We start from the raw sequence: 23,166 nt of genomic DNA, 5'->3' as shown, positions 1-23,166 counted from the left end.
GATAATCTTCTCCCTGGGTTGACAGATCTGGTGTTCAATAAATATGTCTCTATTTCCTGTTTCAGAACATTGTGGTTGATAAGCAGCAGTAGTAAACAGTAGTTGGATATTATAATAAACAGGTAATTGTGCTCATTATTTTTACACTATGAATCACGTTAAACCGTCTACTTCTATCTTCTGTATTTGTCTTGCTCTAAGAATGACATGTGCAATAATTATAATTTACTGTACATTAGATAATGAATATACTGGTCTATTCACAGTGCATGGCCAAACATATTTGTTTCAGAACAGTAAACAACAGTATACAATATTTCACAGCTTGAATATGATAAAGAATGAGTCACTATAAAAAAGCATAATAATGTAATTGGAATAGTCATTCTTTCAGCGTTAACAAAACAAAATACATAATTTATTCTGAAGGCACCTCTGTGAATTGGTATCTTTTATGCCCATTAGAAAAACAAATGAATTGTGGGTTGCTGTGGAACATTATTTGTCTATAAAAGAAGTTAAAGTTTGTTTTTAGAATAGGGCAGTGCTGGTTTAATCCTAGCAACAAACCAGTGGCATCTGTCATTTGATGGCCTGGCATATTGAGAGCTTTGTAGCCCATAAGCACTGGCATCGCATGTTGGCAGCAGACAGGAAATTAATATATCCCATTAATTCCTTCAGTAAAATATCTCACATTTCAGCCGCATTAAAGAAAAATTGAGAAAAAAATGGAAACATTTGGGACTTTTCCCATAAAGCTTCAAAGCTCTACAAATCTTGCCATCTCTGACACGAACGTTTCTTAAAAGCCAGGAGACAGGTGACAGCTGGCAATGACACCAGAATTTCACACATTATGTCACACGCCACATGCATATTAAAAGATGCAATGCAGATTGCTTTTTGCTCCCTGGTGGGGCTGGGATTACTTCTTGCATCTCATCAAGTGGCCAAACACGAAGAATGCAGAAAATAAATCCACAAACAATGAATAAACAAGACATAATTATAGAAAAGAGCAAGACATTTAACTGTTAGTCTCCCAGTACTTAGGAAAGAGGTAAAGCTTCTCAAAGCATATTTTTTAGATTTTAGAGAAAAGTATGTACAGATTTAAAAACATGCTTCCAATATCTTCGCTCCTAACTACCCTAAATAACCTCCACACAAAGCAGCTGTGCAAGTAGTGTAAAAGGAATACACTATATATCATTAATGATCAAGGTGCACTGCGCTCAAATATATACAGAAAACTAAGGGGGTTATTCATTAAGCTGCGGAATAACCGAGCTGAAGTGAAGTCAGCTGAACGCAATTTGGATATTCACTTCGGCCCTGTACGGCTGATTTCAGCCGTATATTGGCAAAAATCAACTATACATCGGCTAGCTTCAGCTGGCTTCGGTTCAGTGAAGGAGCCATTCGATTCAGCCGACTCAACACCTGGATTGACTGAGCCAAACATCTGGCATTTCACCCCCATTCTGATAGGGGGCGAACGGCATTGAGTAGAATTTTGTCTTCTAGAATCAACAACTTTTTAGTTGGGTCTGTAATTATGTGGGTCTGAGCTGTCTTTTCCGGGCTGGGAGGGATGAAATTTTGGGCCGGTTTTCAGATGGTTAAATAAATTAGTCAGATTTGGGGCTAAAATATCAGAACAATTTTTGTAGTATAATGCGGAGAATCCATCTGGGCCTGGGGATTAACTTGAGGGCAGAGATTTTATAACCATTTGAACCTCCTGGACAGTAACATCAGTCTCTATCATCTGCACCATTGTCTCAGTGAGGGTTGGAATTATAAATCCCACAAACAATTCATCAGCAATACAGGGATTAAATGTATGGGGTTTACATAAAGATTAGCCAGCATTTTGGCAAATTTGGTAACTATAAAGGAGGGGTTCGCAGACTTGGAGCCATCTGAGAGCTGGAGCTTGATAGACTTACACCTCTCGGTTTAGAGTTTAGTAGATTCGCCAACATAGGGCCAAGCTGTAGCATAAAAATGATGGCTCAGCCAACAAAGTTGCTTTTCTGCTTTGTCATTCAAAAGAAGATTTAATTCCACTCTTGTGGAGACACAGAGGGGTGAGTCCTCCACTCCGACTCCAGGCGCTCCAGCTCTGAGGTCAAAGCATCTTATGTTCCCTTTCCTTCTTCCTGCAAGATGATAATTCAATAAGGTTGCCCACAGTGAAATCGGAGAGGACAACAATGAACCATTTTCTGCAAAATATCGAGTGAGATATGAATGAATGAGCTGTACCATGTCAACAAAAGAAAGCAGTGAGTCATTTAATCTCCAAGTAAATTGAGGTTGATGGAATATCAAAGGAGGAGAAGCTTTGTGTGACAAAAATATGATCAATGTGTGAGAAGCTATCATGGGGGCATGAGTAAAATGCGTGTGTGTAATCCCGGGTCCTGGAGTTTTTGTCCCACGATGCATCTAATAAATTATGTTCAGAAGCGTAATGCTGACGTCCGCATTAGTCAAAACTTCAGGGCGAGAGCCAGGTCTTGATCTATCTAATTTTTCATTAAGCACCATATTTGTATCACCCATCACCAACGGAGTACCCTTTTATCTTTTTCTAACACCCCAAAAGGTGGAAGAAAAAAATGGGTTTGTCTCGAATTAGGTGCACAGTGACCAACGTTTGTGGGGAGAGTTAAAACCAGTGGGACTGTGATGAGTGCGAGAGCGGCATTCCCAAAGGGGAGTTAGGTAGTGGGCTTGTGGGGGCTGTGATGGTGGTGTCGCCAGGCCTGTAGACGGAGAATTACCATTAGATATCCAGCTTCTTCAGGTGAAGAAAAGGAGTATGTGTGTCCACTGTAGATGAAAGACACATAGGGGTTGATTTACTAAACTTATAAACACGCCACGAACAAGTATACACCTCTGTAGTGTGTTCCCTCCCAGCATGATCTATTGGTGGAATCTAGACACCTTTATAGTGTGTACACACCCAGCAGGTGTGTTGTGCAAAGCCCTGCATGAATTGCAAGGTGATATTGTTTAAATTAGCTCTACATTGTGTTGCTTGCGTTGATGAATGCAGGAATGTAAATGCATGAGCTAACCATTTTTGTCTAAACTGTGAAGCAGCGTTATATATGCATCATGTGCATGATTTTTCCATATATGGCATTAGTGGAAATATGCTTTTAGAGACTTTTTGGTTGATAAATACGTTTTTCTGTGTAAAAATCACACGCACCTAGTGCGTGCGTGTGTTTAGGTTAGTAAATCATGTACAAAATTGTGTGTATCTTCCTGCACTCCTTACCGGATCTCCTAGGAGATGATGTCTGTAATAGGGTGCTTGTAGCGACCACGGAGGCACCGTGTAGTCAAGTAGTAATTCCAAAAGATGTCACCAGCACTCCAAAAGTAGATTCAATATATTTTAATGACAACGGTCATTCAAAATCACAAGTACTTTCGGGGCCAGTTACGGCTATGTTCCAGGAGGTCCGGCCTGGCTACCCTGTTGAGAGACTCGAGCTGGACCATGTCCACCATGCGCTGGGCCCCAAAGGAGCTGACGGCTCCCAGAGAGATGTGATTCTTAAACCGACCTATATGACCAAGGAGGCAATTATGAACGTAGCTTTGAAGAAGCATGACTTGTCCTTTCAGAACTATAAATATCAGATATTTGCTGACCTAGCTCTTCAGACTCTGCAAAAGCGGAAAGCCCTGAAACCGTATTTGACAACTTTGCTGCTACATCATGCCAAATACAAATGGGGCTTTCCTCTCAATGGGGGTGATTTACTAACCTAATTCCAAAAGATGTCACCAGCACTCCAAAAGTAGATTCAATATATTTTAATGACAACGGTCATTCAAAATCACAAGTACTTTCGGGGCCACGTTGGGTCCCCGTCATCAGGCTCAGAATAACACACTGTGCAACCCAAACCTACATATATACATATCTGTGACCTTTAAAAACACAGCCAATCCCGCCCCCAATTGCATAACAAGTACATGTTTCCCGCCCTGTCGGTTTTCAATTAGGTAAACAATTGGTCAGCTAACAGCTGTGTGGTAGTACCGCCCCTCTGATCTAACGCCATTGGTCCACCTAGTCATGTGGCATGTTAAACACGATCCATGGAAATTACACAGTGTCAGTCAATATATAACAGAAGTGCAGAATCATACAAATGTTGACAAATGTGGTCACATATAGTTGCAATAATGAATTGTTGCAATCGTAATTTAGATATGCAAAATATCAATAAGGTGTAGCCATTGCTTGCACTTAATGAAAAAGTTTCGGATTTGTTAAAGAAATCAAAATAAAATATACACATTAATTCAGTAATTAGTGATTGGCATTAGTCTGTCTAATATCTCTGAATGTGTCCTATGTGGTGGAGAGACTGTATTGGTGCAATTGGGGAGGACTGTACACCAGGAAAGAAGTGGAAGGTGAGGTTCAATAGTGATGTATCTTAACAGGGGGAGGGAGGGAAGGAAGGAATTATAAAATGAGGACCCAGAGCTGCCTGTACGTGATTATTGCATCTATATGTGACCACATTTGCAAAATCACAGAGACTGATTGTCATCAGAAGGTCTAACATAATTCATCAGATGACATGCATCTCTTCTGGGGGGAATACATTCAGCTCTCTAGTAACAGTGATGGATTTTTTTGCAAAAATTCAAGGTTTTCTCAGGGTTCACCATAAATTGGACTTAGTTACCACTAATGCTGCTTACAAGCCCTTCGAATCAACTTATACTACCTAATGGTGACATTCCAATAGTGGAATAGTGGAAAATATCTTAACATCAACATACATAGTGCCATCTCTAAGTATAGACAACCTAACATAGCTCCCTTACTTTATAAATTTAGAACTAAAACCAAACCCTGGACTAAATTGATGCTATTGATGATGGGCAAAGCTACGTTTATATCTATTTTAATGATATTGATGCCACAGTTGTTCTATACCGTCAACAGTGCTCTAATATTACTACCACTAAATATATTTTAAATGCTTAATAAAATTTTCAGAGAATGTCTCTGGAAAAATAAACAACCATGGATAACCCTAGAAAGGCTACAACACCATAAGGAAGAGGTGGGAATTGCTCTCACCATTTCATGGATATATTTACTATTTACCCAGCTCTAACACCCTGTTGCTGGATGTGTAAGAATGCAGAGGTAGCATTGAGGGACAGATTCTTGGCACAAATTATTTGTTTATATCTGCAAACAATGGACATGTATGAGGTCCTGGAAGTTGACAAACTAGCCCAAAATATATCTCCCTATTTTTAATCTGATGCTTAAACTTTGTTGAAAGTCCATACACTGAACATGGCAGTGGGCTATGCAATATATTCCTGTGCATGGAACAACCCAAATTTTAAAGAACTCAATAAATTACAATGCAGGGGCATGTTGTCTTAATTATACGGAAACTGCATCAACTATTGGATAATGGAGAGCTGAAGAAAATGCCTGTGTTACAACAAGTTGATATACCCCAAAATATGCATCTCCTTTCCAAACAAGTACAACATGCCTTCTAAATGCAAGATAAAGAACAGATAGAGGGGCTTAGTCTGACACCCAGGCTTAGTCTGACACCCAGTCTTCATCTCAAACTGTTATAGAATGCCCATGCAGGAAGATGTTCCTATCCATTTAAATCAAGATTAGTGATGGGCCGAACATGCCCGAGTTCGGTTTGAATTCGAACTTTAGAACATCCAAAAAGTTTGAACTCGAACTCAATGCAAGTCTATGGGGTAGAGCTTTCAAAAACAATTATCCCCTTTAAGAGGGCTTGTATGCAAGTTATTGGCAATAAAAAGTGTATGGGGGTCCGGGCACTGCCCTGGGGGACAGGAATCAACGAAAAAAAATCTTTTAAAAAATTCTGTTTTAAAAGGAGCAGTGGTTTTACATCTAATACCCTTTAGCCTGGTAGGAATGTTAGGAGGGACCCCATTAAAAAAAAAATACCAGGCCGTTAAGGTCTGGTAGTAATTTTAAGGAGGAACCCCCACCCCCAAAAAAAACCAACCCCCAATAAAATTCCATACCAGACCCTTGATCTGCGCATAGGGCTGGCAGGGGCGGAAAGGGGGGAGACGAGCAAGCACCCCCCTCCCATACCAGGCCACATGCCCTCGGCACTGGGATGGTGCTTTTCCAGGGTCGGCCCTGGAAAAGCACCTTGTCCCCATGACGATGGGAACAAGGGCCTTTTTCCCATAAGCCCTGGGGCGTTGGTTGTGGGGGTGCGGGCGGGGGTGGCTTATTCACATTGGGGTACCCCTTTAATAAAGGGGCACCCAGATGCGACCCCCCCCTTGTGAATGAGTAAGGAGTACTTGTACCCCTACCCATTCACGAAAGGGTTAAATAAAAGTTTTGCAAAAGAGGCCAGACTTTTGAAAAAATCCTTTATTTGAAAAAAAAAAACACTGAAAAATTGATCCACTGCCTTAATCCAGCATCCATCGCGATGTCCAGCATTGTCCACAATAACAACAACTCAAAAATAAAAAATAAAACAATAAAAAATAAATAGAAATAATAATTAAAATAACCCGACGAGCTCCCGCCGCAGAATGACATTTTGACAGATGTCGGTAACATATAAACATTTGGTTGGAGCTAGCGGTGACAGCTAGCTCCCCGCAACTGTTGGGCACGGACATTCTACAGTTGTAACAGGTGAGCCATGATTGGAGGCCCTGTAGTATCCTTTGTGGGCTTCTCCTCTAAAATTCCATACATATAAGTGACAGTAATTATTTTAATCAAATTGGATTTAATCAAATTGGTTGGTGAAACATGCAAAGTTGTTTCTTCTTACTTCTCCCAGGTGCAAAGCTGCCAGTTGTCTGCAAGGCAAGTTCTGACAGTGTGCCTTTTCACTCTCATTCTTCTCCTAATCCATGCATAGCTCTGCAAACTGGCTATGAAGAGTCAGCAGAATTACAGATCACTGCTATTCATAGGGTGGCTCAGAGAATGGGCAACATAGCAAATAAATGCTAACAGGCCCCCAAAAAACCTTCCTGAAAGACCCTACACCCAAAGCTGGCATAAGATGAGGCATAAACATCCCCCTGGTAGAACTTTTATGCAGCAAGCATAAAATCAGCACGGCCATGTGCATGCAACAAGCATAAAAAGTATATTATTTTAGATACAATAGTCACACATTCTTTTTACAGTCATTGGTCAGTATGCAATTAGTTCACAACAAAAGAGGAAAAGACGAGACAGTAATAATTCTGAAACAAAATTAAGAGTATATTGTTGCAGAGACAATAACCATGAATATTGTACAGGTGCTGCACAATATGTAAGTAGCTTAATTAGGTTACAATGTAAGAGGGAGCAATTACGTTTTTATCCAGAAATAAAAATTAGAGTGCATTATTTCATAGAGAATAGCCATGGATATAGTACAGTTTCTGGACAATATATAAGCAGCTTGATTAGACTGCAATGTTAGAAAAGGTGCCGGTACACCTTACGAATATCGGCCGATTTTCTTTTGCGATTGCGTTTTCGTCTGATATTCGTAAGGTTGATGGGTAGTCTACAACTACAAATACTGTACAATAGTATGGCGTTCTTCTTTCCAGAATGCTAAAAAACTTCGGTTGATCGTACGACTCTCGTAACATTGGTGGCGTTTCCGTACGTCAAAATTCATACGATTTACACTGCACATGCACAAATGAAAATCTGTGCAGTTGATTAACGAAATTCGTCCAGGTGATTTCTGCTAAAGATCGTTAATTGAACCGTGCGATGGCCGGGGCAGGATGGGGCAGCCGTAAGAAAATCGTACAACTGTTCGATGATTGCAAGGTGTATTTACACCTAAAAAGAGCAAAGGCAGTTTTTACTGAAATAGCCAGAAGTATTTTACAGCTGCTGGACAGTATGTAAGCAGCTTGGTTAGGTATATACAGTATGTGGAAGAGATGAGGCAGGTGTTTTCTTTAAAAAATCATTAGAACATGTTAGGGTGAATCAAACAATTATATAAGCAATATAAAAATAATAAAGGTCATCCAGGTTCCAATAGAATGGACTACCCTTGATTAATTATCAAAATACTTATTTTCTTTTACAAAAACAAAAAAGACATTTTAATAAAAAACAAATGGCCAAAGATCTAAATCATTTAAACACACCAAAAACATAGTGATAACTAATATGCTCTAGTTAGTATGATCACCAACTATAGCATATAGTTGGTATGATCCACATAAATGATAATCTTAAAGGTCATTGCCAACAGTTGTGCTGTATTTCATAATGGTTGAATGTACATAAATAAGAGAGAGTCCAGATCTTATATGTACTGAAGACTCAGCACTAAATGGAAAAAAAACAAACAGGAAAAAGCTTCTTGTTGGAATCTTGAAAAATGATTCATGATTAGGTCATCACACATGCATATTAGACATGTAACCCTGCAAAAACGTTTTGGTCCAAAAAGAGCCACACTCAATGCTTCCTCCAAATAAATCCAAATTTTATTTCAATCTATGGAACAGCATACACCTTAGAAAGCTCACCAGAATGAAATAAACTCTCTTACATATAAACATATAAATGTTTCAGCTCTGTGGATGGTTTGGTCCAATAGCAAAGCGCCATTGGTCCAAGCCATCCATCCATTAAAAAAAAAAACACTGATGGCATCCATCTAGATGCCTCATCAGTGACGAGCAAGTGAGGGACATGGAGGCTTCTCCCTGGCTCCTCCGACACCCCACGGGCAGAGTGGTTTCCTCTCATACCCTACAGGCTGTGAATCACAGAGTCAGGGACTGCTCTGCAAGGAGAAATGGAATCTTGCCACCTGAACACATAGCTCAGTGACCGGCCCGGGGTGGGGGGTGCTTCATCTGCCACTAACCTCACTGCACGTCCCTGTGTCACAATGCTTCTCAGTCACACAAATGCATGTCTTGAGGAGCATGGTGTTGTGTGATGTTTTCAAAAAAAATCATAACTTATAATTAAGCATAGTATACAGCACAAGCCTTTTCTTCCATGGGAATTTCACATCCGGAAACAGGCCTATGCCATCCACACATTCCAGAAAAAAAAAAAACATACGGAATGTCACAACCAGTATAAGGGCTATTTTTACTGTAATAGAACAAAATAACACAATATATAGACACAGCAGAATAACAAAACTTCTAGACAAAATCAAGCTTTAAAAAATGTTCTACATTTGTCACGGGGCAACCATCAGAAGGTATGTAATGAAATTCTTGTACCCAAGAACAGATAAAATCTGGCAATGACTGTGCAGTGTCTGCTTGGGAATTGTATTATGAGAACATACTACAGATTATAGATACGTGAATTGAGCACAGGTAAGATCACTGGACATTCTCCAAACACTTGTTATTCTTTTCCTGGCCCTCAAGGCCAATTTGCAAGCTTTTGTTTAAAAAAGGGCAGGGGTAGCTGGGCACTGCCATGGGGAGATGTTACAGATCAGTTGCACTGACCTATTACTTGACATTCTATGTAGCCACACCCCCCTAAGCAAGAGAGTCTATTTACTGGCTTCAGCCAGTCATATTCTAATTGATAGTTCAGATAGTTCACTCTCCTAAGCTCTGGTGACTGTTTGCTTCTGACTGCTGCTGAGAAGTGTAGGAGCACTGATCAGAGTCAGAAATGTTTATGCTTCTCTGACCAACCATTAGGTGGTTCATTGCAGTGGTGCAGCCTGGGAGAGGCTATACATTTTTGGGAGTGACCTTTTTGAGGTCAGTCTTCCCTCAGGCCTCTTGTCTGGGGGGGGGGGGGTACTGTGGACTCCTTATAGGACTGCAAACTGAGGAGGGTGACCATGTGCTGAGACCGAGGCTTGTGAAGCCTGGGGATGGAAATACAATGCAGAAACTTCAGCCTGAATAAGGAGCCTGGAAAGCTGGGTAGAAGCATGGTCCTTGACTGAAATAAAGTGATTTCTCATCAAGTAGTCTGTAACTGTAACATCTAGTATCTTCCAGTCAGGAGCTGAATTCACAGTCGGCTTAAAGGTTCTTAATCTTTGAAGACTGTAAGTACTTTTTCTCTCTTTTTTGGAGTCTGCAAGTCCATGGTTGTCCTGTTCCCTAGCCCTCTCTCACAAAGTTTTTAAATAAGTTATCTGCAAGCAAAAGATCAGCAGTGTCGAAGTAAGTTAATTGGTTGCCACTGGTGAGTTGGTGAGTGCTTTGGAGCAGCTTTGGAACTGTGTATCCTCGGCAGGCTAGGAGGGCCCAATTAATCCTGCAGTTCCTTAGGGGATGAGTGATACTTTCCAACTTTGCTTGTAGGTAGTCCCCTCACATGCAGTTAACAGTGTCAGGACATCGTAGGTGGCTGTGAGGAGAAGTGGGTCAGTGATTGTAAGATACTCACTTTCTCATGCAGAAATGTTATGTTACATGCAGATGATTGTTTATGTTTCTTGCTGTTCTCTGAAAACCTGTTGAGGACTGACTGACTTCTGTACTTGTTTCCAGCAGCCATCTTGGGGAAGTCTCGTGTCCTGATAGGGCAAGAATTCTGTTCAGATTTGGTCGGCCATTTTGTGTTCGCTTTGGTATATCAATAGAGCCCAGCCACCATTTTGGGCAATATATATGTGGTTATAGAAAGGGACAGATACACAGCCTGTGAGGGAAATCTAGGCTTTACACAGGGAGAGTGTTCCAGCCTGCAGGGACAAATCAGGTATCCTCAGGAGTCCTGCCTAGGAGGTCTAAATCGGTTGGGAGACTCCTTGATGCATGCTGCAGAATCAGCAACACTGCTCTGTTTGTGGGGAAGACCATCAGACTCAATATATCTCTCTGCTAAACCATTACTGCTGCATCTGTGTAACCTGCTTATGGACACCAGCCTCTGGCAAGTAATCATTGTGTGCCTTGTATAACATATCTGTGCCTGAAGAGAGGATATTTCCTGCAGTGCCAATTGATTAAGCTGTAATCTGTATCTTTTGTGGATGTACTGCAGGGGCGGACTGGGCCGGGGGGCAGGGTGGCAATTGCCCCCCGGGCCTCTGTGCTGCCTTTAAAAACGGCCGCTGCCCGCGGCCGTCAGGGGGCCCGTCACTGGCCTCGCTATACCAGACATGGAGCGGAGTAAGGCCAGAACCATGTAGGGAGCCCAGTGGGAGGAGAGCACCATCCCCCAGCCAATCACCCCTTTCATGAACTTACTAGGAGTCCTCACATCAGCCGACCTTTCACTACTCTTACATGGAAGGCAAAAGTGGCAGACAGGGGCGGGGAGAAGGCGGGGAAGAGACAGAGCGGGAGGGGGGCCAAGTTGCTGCACCATGGGCCTCTGGGTTGTACTTGCCCCCTGGGCTAAAAGTTGCCAGTCAGCCCCTGATGTACTGTGATACTGTGCCCTATATGCCTAAAAGAAAACCGTTCTCTCCACTTTTGTAAATAATATTTTCCACTGCCGCCTAACTGGCAATTAAAGTTACTTTGTTTGCAATACCATGCAGTGTGATCCCCTCTGTAAAACAGCCACACTTTAGCCCCGTTTACATGCTGCATCACTGGAATGGGAGCCATAGGCACCACTAGATTTCACCTACTGATTGATATAGCAGCTTTTCAGCTAATCCTCACTAAGCCTGTCAATCAGCCTCGCTATTTAGCTAAGCTTAGACCAAAACCATTTGCCTAAATAAAAGGTTCAATTGCTATCCTATACATCCTAATCTCCTGTGTTCTGTGCCCTTGAGTTCCTCTGTCCCAAGTTCCAGTTACTCCCGATTTATTATCTTCAGCCTTGTCTCTGTCTCCCATATTTCTTGTCATTTTTGTCATTGGTGGTATTAGGCAGCTCCTTATACAATGTGCCTCTGGAGCTATCCCTCTCCCTCTCCCATGCCTATGACAGTTTGCTCAGGCAATAGACCATGTTGACATACTTATACAGAGACTGCACCCTTACAGTTTAACAGGTCACAATATCTCAATCCTCTGTGCACACTCAGTTTATCTGCACCAGTGGTATCCCGTCTGCTGGGAGTTGTACTCTTCCTGCTGGCACTGAAAACTCTGTTCCCTGGGAAACCAGCCCAGAGTGATACATTATTTTTACTCTGCCTCACTTTGAAGATTTAAATCCTTAAGAACTTTCATTTATTTTTGCCTGCTATCATCAAATTGCTGCACAAACCTTTTGTCCTGCAGCCACACTTAGAAACCTGGTCACATAAAATTGTTTATGACCTTTTTGAAATGGAATTTGTTTGAGTGAATGGGTGATATTCTAGATTCCCTAAGCTATTTACTGTACTGTATGTGAACATCCTGTAAAGCATGTTATGTTTGTGGCTTGTGTTAAGGGTCACATTAAAATTCTTCCTTGCTTCTTTTCCAATCTCTCTGCCCTTTTCAAGCTCTGAATCAGAATACTTCTTTTTAAACTTACTGCTAAGCCTGATTTCTCAAGTGAGTTTACAGTCCCAGTCTCCAGTAGCAACATTACAGATCTGCATATCTGCTAAATCTATCCCTAACAAAGTTCAGCCCAGACCTTCTGTTCCCTTTTCAAAGTATCAGGCAGAAGGATGGACCACTGGATTTAATGTTCTGGGGATAAGGCAGAAGATGACAGATTTTGGCATTCCAATACCTGATGCCGTCATCCTTGAAAATCTTTCTCACTTGTGAATTACAATTTAAATGTAGCACTTTCTATTTACATATCCACCTCTATAGGCAAGTATCATTATTGTGACTTTGAGACGGTTGAGAACCCTAGAAGACTTTTCCAAGATTCCTACGTCCAGTATCTTAGTTCCAAGTACTAAACCTATAAGAAAAAACAGTTCCAGAAAAAACATTCTAAACCTAGTTGAAAAACCAGATGCTTCCCTACCAGCTCTTTGGTTATTCAGATCTGTCAACACCCATATCATCTCCTGTTACTGACCCAGACCCAGTGACTTCTGAGATGTGCCCAGAGCTTACCTCTGAGGCCCAGCATTCTGCTTATTTTGTATCCCTTTCAGACTCTGGGCTAGACTTTTTTTTCATTTAAACCAATCTTTGCTGTGTGTGTTAAATTTCTGTCTGAGTCTGCCTCTTCTGAGTATGAGCCTGCATCTTCTGAGTTTGGGTCTGCCTCTTCTGAAGCTGAGTCAGCCTCTTTTGACTCCATGTCCACTTCTTTTATCATGGAAGAATATAGATAGTAAACAAAATCACAGTGCAAAAAGTCCTTTATTTAGAAAAAAAACACCCCCAAAAAAGTCCCATAGTGTAAATCCAACATCAATTACCTTGTCCAATTATATAGATTCAGAGCCAATAATGAAGAATCCTACCCAACCAACCTGCTTACAGGATGACCAGTGCCACAATCCTCTTCATATTCCATGCTTGGTCAATAAGGTCACCCACAATCCCTGCTGACTTTTACAATGTGAAACAAGCCGGTGGAAAGCTGTAATTTAGTGAAGGTAGAGCTGCCATAACTAAATGAATACCTGTATCGCTTAAAGATTCAGGTAGGAGAACAAACTGGCCAAATCTTGCCATTCATTGAATTGCTAACAAGCTGTGTCCGGGTCAACTCCATGGTTGACCTGAACCTGAAGCTCATCCCTAATGCAGACAACAAGGTTCCTTGTGTCTTAAGACCATCAATCAGTTCCTGGGTTTTACAGCACCCATAATGACCTGCCAGTCATCACTTCAGGGGAGAACCCTGTGATATGACTGCAAAGGCACATTCACTGAGGATCTTTTTGAGCTATAAGTGGGCATCTGAAAGAATATCATCTGGGGCAATAATATAAGCACAATTTGGATCAGTCTTCATAATCAAGGACTAATGGTGCACCAACCTTGTTAGTCTTTTTCTTCTGAGTAATACGTCAAATTAAACCTGGAGAAGAATAAAGCTCAGAAGACTTCATGGGGACTTTGTGACTGTTCTCAGTCTCCAGTGGAAATTCTACAAGAACACAGCCCGCCTAAGGTATTTTCACTATTAGGTAAGTGCATATTTGTGCGTAAGTATCTAATTCCGAAGCGCGCCACTGTAGAGTATTTTTCACATATTTTACTTAGATATAACACTATCTATATTTGTCAGGCAGTGGCATTGCTGAAAATATTCTATGTGGATTGCACCACTTTTTAGGAAACTCAATAATCTTTAGGGCTCATATTTGTTAAACACACACAAGGCAAGCAGGAAACTACCCCTGAATGTCATAACTTGTGTTATTACCACTTCACCCCCTTCTCTGTGGACATAAACCTTTTACACAATGTCTTGTTATTCATTTTATTAAATAAAAAAAAAACAGTAAAAGCAAATCTGAAACACTTTTCTTGCCTGGAGAAAATGCTGCCTTGTGTTCCCTTTAGTGCTAACAGCACAAATAAATATATAGACACCTGGTTATGGGATCTCAGCTGAAGGAAAGGATCACAGTTCAGATTATCTATTCACGCCTTACATTATCACATACAGGGCTGGAGTTTGGTCACTGGAGTCTGTAGATACACATCCGTTGGTGCTCAAAAATATACATCTCTGTTATGATCACCTTTTTTTTAATACAACACAGGTTCTTGCTTTAATGGACATAAAATGGCTTAGACTATTGTCACAGAAAAAGCTTGTAAGATTAGTGTATTTTTATTGGTGTTGGGGAAATATGTGGCTGATAACTATACCTTTTAAAAGTTGTCTCATTGCACCTGTAATCTAAACGCCATATGAATTCTGTGGCTAATATTGACCAGATCAAATACCAATGCCTTTATCCATGTGATTAGAACTCAAGGAAGCCTAAATAGCTATTTTATCCAGGATTGCCAACTTTGAAGTTCTGTTACTTTTCATTTTAGCAAAACTGTGGGAATACTGTATATTATACATATATAAGTCCAAAATATGGATTGCAGATTTGGAAGTGCCATTGCTGAGTTGTTTGAGTTGTTTTTACAGTTACATGCCTTGTTGTCATTTTTATTCTTCTTTCATATCAGGCATAGGGACAGTTGATATACACTTACTTGTTCTAGATCAGTGACTCACTAATTAGTGAAGCAGCATGTACTTTAAGTCAGTAATGGCAGCTATCATATTTCAGTCCTGCCAGGTTTACAAAGCAGTTTTTGCAGCATAGGCATCTTTTGTTAAAGCACTTATTTTAAAAGCCCTATGAACTAATTTAAAAGAAAAATAGTAAAGCAGCTGGTTCAGTTAAACAAAATACATGCTGTTTAAGGTGAAGCAGACAATTTTTTCTCATAGACAGTTTGTAAAAGACATCCAGAGTTGTTGGAAGTCTGATATTTTTGCTCTGAGTCCTGCTCCAACAGAGCAACTAAATAAAGGGGAAGAAAAAGAAATCGCAGAATGTACTGAAATAATTACTGAAGAAAACTGTGAAGGAATTAGTAGTCTCAGCTCCAAATATAACGGAAATCAAAAGTTGAACAACTCTGGCATTTATTAGGGTTTTACATGAGTGTTAGCAGTACAGGTGGTATTCAAAGAAGGTATCAAAACTTTGATAGCACTGTTATCTGAAAATGTTATAGTTATTATTATATTTTGATATGTGCTGCAGGCTATATACTGTACTACTGTATCTTTCTTCATGTACTTTTTTAGATAACTGAGATTCTAACTTTTAACTAAGCCTACAATTTGAAAGAATCATTTGAGATTCTCTCTGAGGATTATAATATTGTCAGAATAATAGTTTGCACATTTTAGCATATAATGAATTGTTTTACCTTTTGGAAATGTGTACACTATATTGATTGTGGCAAATCACGGTGATATTCAAATATAAAACCTATAGCCTTCCTCAGAAACCTTCTTCTATTGCTGTAATGTCTAGACCTGCGGTTCTCAACCTTCGGGTTGCGACCCAAAAGTGGTTCACAACTCACTGTTGAGTGGGATCGCTGCAGGCACTTCTGCTGCGCTAGCTGAGAGTCTCCTCAGCCTCCTCCTAGCACAGAAGTGTCAGTCAGTGAGAAGACATCAGTGGCTGTGAATATAAAAGTGCCGCTGTACACACTCCATGGCTGCTGCAGCGACATCTAGTGGCCAGGGGGGGGTGTATAGCAGGACTGTTCTATTCACAGCCGCTGCTGTCCTCCCGCCTCCTATATAGTGCGGGCTCTGCAAGAGGCGGGCGTCTTAGCAGTGCTGGGGCTGAGAAGGCTACATGGAGACAGAGCAGGCAAGCAGGTAACGGGCTGGGGAGGGCTTGTATTCTTGTGAGTGTGCTTGTCTTTAGTCCTAAGTCCAGTGCGTTGCTAAGCCCAGAGTCCAGTGCGTTGCTAAGCCCAGAGTCTGTAATATGCTAATGATATGGAGGACGGAACTCAGCTCCAGAGTCACGTTTAATCTCACGTGCTCAGGCATCTCAGTGCATCATAGTACCACCTCCTAGTACTACTCTGACTACACTTAAGACATATAAGTAGAACAAAAGAAATATTCAGGTCTCTGCTATGCGTTTGCTTTGATTCCCAATTAGGCAGTTCAATATGTTAATAGCACGTGTATCTGTGTATGGTGGAATATATGGGAGCAGTATTGAGTAAGGCAGGATAGTGTTTGATATGTTACGTCACATACAACAAGATGAACAGTTTACTTCTATGGTATCACTTGAATACAGCACTCATTGATATAAGATATCACTTCACATCAAGCATATTGGAAAAACACAGTATGAGTTTCTTTTAGGGTAATCCTTGTGTGTCCAGCAGGTGTCGACAGAGTACGCCCATTCAATATAGACAGTTCAATCCAGGTAATGTAGGCAATACAATGTGACCCCAATGGCCAGCTGAACCAGAGGGGTGAATACTTGCTGTTAGGTGGTTTCCAAAGGGAAGCTGTAATGTTGCAGCGAGATAGGCGGTCTGTGGAGGGCTTTGGGAACCCTTGTCAGGCAGGTTGGATCCGCGGTATGGAAGAGGTGGTGTGAGGCATACGTCTGGCGTTCACCTCGGGTTATTGGAACGCCAGACTTTCGTGGGGCCGCTGCTTATGACGCGGCGGGGGGAGTTCCTGAGTGACGTCTGCGGACCTGGGGGCGGAGCTACCGCTCGAGTCCGTGACGCTGTACGGCCGGGTCTGCGGGAGATGTTACAGGACCCCCTACCAAAGGAACGCACTCCGTGGGTTGCAGGCTTCAAAGGATAACGGGAATGGAAGCGTCGGATGAGCAGAGGAGCATGGACTCCCGCAGCATCCTCCCAGGAGTCATCCTGTGGTCCATAGGACCTCCAACGTATAAGATACTGAAGCCGGTTCCTGAAGCGTCTGGAGTCCAGAATACCCTCTACCTCGTACTCTTCCTGCCCATCGACCTCAACAGGAGAGGCCGGTGGAGGCCGACGAGTCGGAAACGGGTCGGAGACGTGGGGCTTCAGCAGAGAGACGTGAAAAGTGGGATGGATCCTGAGACTTGGAGGCAGGTCGAGGCGCACTGCATTCTGATTAATAATAGAAGATATGGGGAATGGCCCAAAAAACAGGGAATTTAATTTCCTAGAGGGTGTTCACAGTTTAAGATTGTGGGTGGAGAGCCAGACCAGGTCTCCCACTTTGTACTGGGGGGGCGACCTGCGTCGGAGGTCATAGTAATGCTTCTGGTGTTTCTGGGCCCTGTCAATGTTGGCTTTGAGGAAAGCAGTGGTTTGGTGGAGGTTTTGAATATAATCCTCGGTAGCAGGGTTGTTTGAAGGAAGTGTTTGAGGCAAGAGAAACGGAGGGTGAAACCCACAGTTGGAGAAGAAGGGGGTATGTCCAGTCGTGACACTCACCGAATTATTGTAGGAGAATTTGGCCAACGGTAGAAGCAGCGAAGATATTGCTCGAGACAACGGTTAATCCTTTCCGTCTGACCCCAATGGCTAACTGAGAGGCATCGACCTCCAGGGTATACTGTAGTTGTGGATCGGGGAGTGTGAGGATGGGCGCGCTGGTAAATTGGTTCTTTAGAGTATCAAAAGCATTTTGGGCTTGGTGGCTCCAACAGAACCGGGTGGTTGTTTTAGTTAATTGAGTCATGGGTTTTGCAAGGGCCGAGAAGTTGCGTATGAACTTCCGGTAGAATTTTGCGAATCCAAGGAAGCGCTGTACCGCCTTGCGGGTTCGAGACGTCGGCCAGTTCAAGACAGAGGTGATTTTCTCCGGATCCATCTGGATTCTGTCTTTGGATACTATGTAACCGAGAAAGGTGATGGAGGGGGTTACGAAGGTACACTTCTCTAATTTAGCATAGAGGTTATGAAATCTCAATCTGGCAAGTACCCACCTTACATGTTTGCGGTGATCGATGAGGCTGTCTGAGTAGATGAGGATGTCATGAAGGTATACCAGCACGCACACATCAAATAAATCCCTGAAAATGTCATTTATGAAGAATTGGAATGTGGCTGGGGCGTTACAGAGCCCACACGGCATCAATACATACTCGTACAGCCCATACCTAGTTCTGAAGGCTGTCTTCCATTCCTCACCAACCTTGATGCGGATCAGGTTATATGCCCCTTTGAGGTCCAGTTTGGTACCTTTCTAGAAGTTCAGGAATGAGTGGCAATGGGTACCTGTTCTTAATGGTAACCCTATTCAACTCCCTATAATCAATGATGGGACGTAACGACTGGTCCTTATTCCGCACAAAAAACATGCCTGACGCAGGCGATGAAGAGGGTCTAAGGAATCCCTTTCTTAAGTTGTCGGCCAGGTAGGTCTTGAGGTGACCCAATTCGGGTTCGGAGAGGGGATAAATCCTCCCGGACTGTATTTTGCAATTTGGTAACAGGTCTATAGGGCAGTCCTAGGGCCTGTGTGGAGGAAGAGACTCTGTGTTTTTGATGCTAAATACGTCAGAGAAGTCCTGGTAAGGTCCCGGTACGTTTTTTTCTGCCACGTTGTGCGAGTGGGGGTCGAGTGTGAGTATTGGCATGGACACCTGACAGGTGTCCCGACAATACTGGGAGTTGAGCTTCAGAGTGAGGGTCTCCCAGAGGAAGGAAGGTTTGTGCAACCGTAGCCAGGGTAATCCCAGGACTACAGTAATCTGTGGCGACGGGACCACGTCAAAAGTGATGCATTCCACATGATCCCGTGGGCTACCATTAAAAGTGGTTGGGTTTAATGAGTGATGGGGCCCGAGGTAAGTGTACTACCATCAATGACACGCACCAACACCGGGTTTCATTTTTTTGTCACAGGTATTTTATTCATACGCACAACAGTTGCATCGAGGAAATTCCCACAAGCGCCGGTGTTAATCCTATCTTTAAGGGGTAGTCTTTGGTGGTCCCACTGTAAAACGAGATTGATTTCACAATAATTAATCACCTGAGGGTTAGTGGAAAAAAGTCTGAAAGAAGGCCAACTCACCCGGGGTTCTCCTTCTTAACTGTGGGCAGGCATCTACGGCATGTTCAGGTCCTCCGCAGTACATACAGAGCTATAGGGTTCTCCTTCTACTTTTTTCCACCTGGGAGAGTGGTCCCCTAAGTGTCCCAATCTCCATGGAGACAGATGAGTCACTTGCGGGTTGTCTTTGAGGGGAGTAGGTTACTCCCGAGGTTCGCTCGGATCCTCTCTCTCTCATACGGCTATCGACGGAAATGGAGAGCTTTATCAGGGACTCCAGGGTGGTGGGTAGCTCAGTCCAGGCTAACACATCTTTAAGAGTTTCTGACAGGCCTAGTCTGAACTGGTTGCGTAGACTAATGTAATTCCACTCTGATTCAATTGCCCATCTCTTAAACTCCGCAATGTAGTCTTCGATCGGTCTGGGGCCTTGTTTAAGTGAGCGGAGAGCGGATTCTGCTGACATTTGTTTACATGGATCATCATAAAGAAGGGCCATAGCCTCACAGAAGCCATTGAATGTATGTAAGATAGGATCTTCGTTTTCCAAGAAGGTGTTGGCCCACGCACGGGGCTCACCCCGCAGGTATGAAATGGTGGTGCACACCTTAGTTTTGGCGGTAGCATATGTCCTCAGTTTCAGATCATACATAAGCTTGCAGGCAGCAATAAAGGAGCGGTAATTCCTCCTCTCCCCATAAAAAAAGCTCTGGGGGACTAATCTTGGGTTCCGGAAGTTCAGGAAGGGGTGTTCGGTTGGCAATATTCTCGGAGATAAATACTCTGAGGGTCTTATTCTCAGCCTGTACCTCGGTCATTTTGAGGGTGAGGGCCTCCAATCTTTGGTTGAAAGACACCATATGTGATCGTATCTCCGCTGGCTCCATTTAATTAGGTTCCAACAACCTGTAATATGCTAATGGTATGGAGGACGGAACTCAGCTGCGGAGTCACGTTTAATCTCACGTGCTCAGGCCCAGGAGTACGTGATCTCAAGTAAATACTGGCCAAACAAACAATCTCAATGCATCATATTACCGCCTCCTACTACTACTCTGACTACACTTAAGAGATATAAGTAGAACAAAAGAAATATTCAGGTCTCTGCTATACGTTTGCTATGATTCCCAATTAGGCAGTTCAATATGTTAATAGCACATATATCTGTGTATGGTGGAATATATGGGAGCAGTATTGAGTGAGGCAGGATAGTGTTTGATATGTTACGTCACATACAACAAGATGAGCAGTTTACTTCTATGGTATCACTTGAATACAGCACTCATTGATATAAGATATCACTTCACATCAAGCATATTGGAAAAACACAGTATGAGTTTCTTTTAGGGTAATCCTTGTGTGTCCAGCAGGTGTCGACAGAGTACGCCCATTCAATATAGACAGTTCAATCCAGGTAATGTAGGCAATGGCCAGCTGAGCTAGAGGGGTGAATACTGGCTGTTAGGTGTTTTCCAAAGGGAAGCTGCAAGATAGGCGGTCTGTGGAGGGCTTTGGGAACCCTTGTCAGGCAGGTTGGATCCGCGGTATGGAAGTGGCGGTGTAAGGCATACGTCTGGCGTTCACCTAGGGTTGTTGGACCACCAGACTTTCGTGGGGCTGCTGCTTATGACGCAGCGGGGGGGAGTTCCCGAGTGACGTCTGCGGACCGGGGGCAGAGCTACCGCTCGAGTCTGTGACGCTGTACGGCCGGGTCTGCGGGAGATGTTACAGAGTCCAGTGCGTTGCTAAGCCCAGAGTCCAGTGCGTTGCTAAGCCCAGAGTCCAGTGCGTTGCTAAGCCCAGAGTCCAGTGCGTTGCTAAGCCCAGAGTCCAGTGCGTTGCTAAGCCCAGAGCCCAATGCGTTGCTAAGCCCAAAGTCCAGTGTGTTGCGAAGCCCAGAGTCCAGTCCATTACTAAGCACCGTGTCCAGTGAGTTACTAAGTTATGAGTCCAGTACATTACTAAGTCCTGAGTCCAGTGCTCCGTTGGGGGGTCACCACAACTTGGCAAATGTTACCAAGGGGGTCCCGGCCCTAGAAATGTTGAGAACCACTGGTCTAGACCCTGCTCTTTAACCATGTGAGTTCCAGGCGCCATTTAACCGCCTCACTACCGGAGAAATCTTTTTCATTTTCACACACATATTAAAATCTTAACACAAGAAAAAACCATGGGGCTTTTAAGGTGTCACAGCCGGATATATGGATTATATCGAATACAAACTATTCTTAACAAGTTCATGAGCCAATAATTTATTATAATATTTAAAAAGTTACATGAGAACACATAACACACAGAGGCTTTCTTAAATTTGTCAGCAAAATTGCAAATACACTTTAAATAATTCAGCTGACTACTCAATGCCAGTTTGTGGGGAAATGACAGGATTTCCTGTATAAGAGAAGGAAGAAAAGGGTGCATTAGCAGCTGATGATGACATTGCACTACTCTGCACATTTTCTTTATGCACTGGCTGTATAGTATGTCCACTGCCAAAAAAGAAAGACATATGTGCTCTGCCTAACAAAGGTGTGGCCTGACTTTGACCTCAGGATGCAGAACCTGCCCCTAATAGCCACATGAACCGATGTCTCTCCCTTTAGGCCTTCTATGGATGATATAAATTGCCTATTTTTAAATCCAGTTACTAAGGGTGTGGTGCTAAACCCCAACGCTAATAAACTATAAACAAAACCCCCTTTTTTTTTTTTACTTGCAGAAACGTAAATGGAAATACAGGAGGAACAACACTCTGGGATAAGTGGTCAGTAGCCCTGACGGTGTCCGTGGGAGGAAAATTAAGGGGCTTAAGTGCAATAGGGACTCTGGATTGGACTGTGGGCCTGCAAGGCTCTGGATGGGGCTTTGGGGCTGGGAGGCTCTGAATGGGGCTGCCATGTGGGTTCTGGAGGTGGTAAGGAAACTCTGTAGCCGACTTAGTGGCCCTGTGGGATATTAAGGTTCTGGGGAGGTTTGTAGAGCCACTGTGGGGGACAGGGTCTCTACAGAGGGCTGAGGGCTTTGCAGGGGCACTATGGGAGACTGGAGGGCAATGCAGGGGTTGGGAGGTACTGTGGGAAGGTAAGATGCAATGTGGACCACTGTTGTAGGTTGGGGGCACTATGGAGAGCTGAAGGCTCTGCAGCGGGCTGGGGGGCATTGTGGGAAGATGGAGGCCATGGGGGGTACTGTTGGAGGTTGAAGGCATCATGTGGGACTCGGGGTTTTGCAGAAGGGTGGAATGCACTCTGGGAATTTGGGGGTCCTGCCGGGGGGGGGGCTGGGAACATGTTGGGAGGGTGTGCAGCACTTGGGGAGTTGGGGGCACTATTGGGGCTCTCATGTGGACTGGGGGCACTGTGAGAGGTTGGAGGCACTGTCGAAGGTTAGAGGATCTGCAGATGGCTGGTGGCTCTCAGAGGACTGGGGGGCACCTCAGGGACTGAATGTAGCAGATGTTTCACACCCCCACCTCACTTACTCCAGACCTGCTATCTTTATATCACTGGGAAAGGAAACCTCTTCTTCATGTGTAGTTGGGACTTCACTCCTCAGTGGGCACCCATACAGGTCTGCTGCTGCTCTGCATCAAAGAAAGCATTAAGTCAAAATGGCCCTAGTGATTCCTAATGGAGCAGAGCTTAGTGCTCAAACACTCAGTGCTCCTGCAGAAACAACAGCTGTCCCTGTGCCTCCCGCCAACATGATAACACTGTGTGTGTCCA

The sequence above is a fragment of the Nanorana parkeri genome, unplaced genomic scaffold, assembly GCF_000935625.1.
Source record: "Nanorana parkeri isolate BGI_ZX_2015 unplaced genomic scaffold, ASM93562v1 scaffold598, whole genome shotgun sequence".
Taxonomy (NCBI): domain Eukaryota; kingdom Metazoa; phylum Chordata; class Amphibia; order Anura; family Dicroglossidae; genus Nanorana; species Nanorana parkeri.
This window is presented reverse-complemented; position numbering follows the sequence as displayed.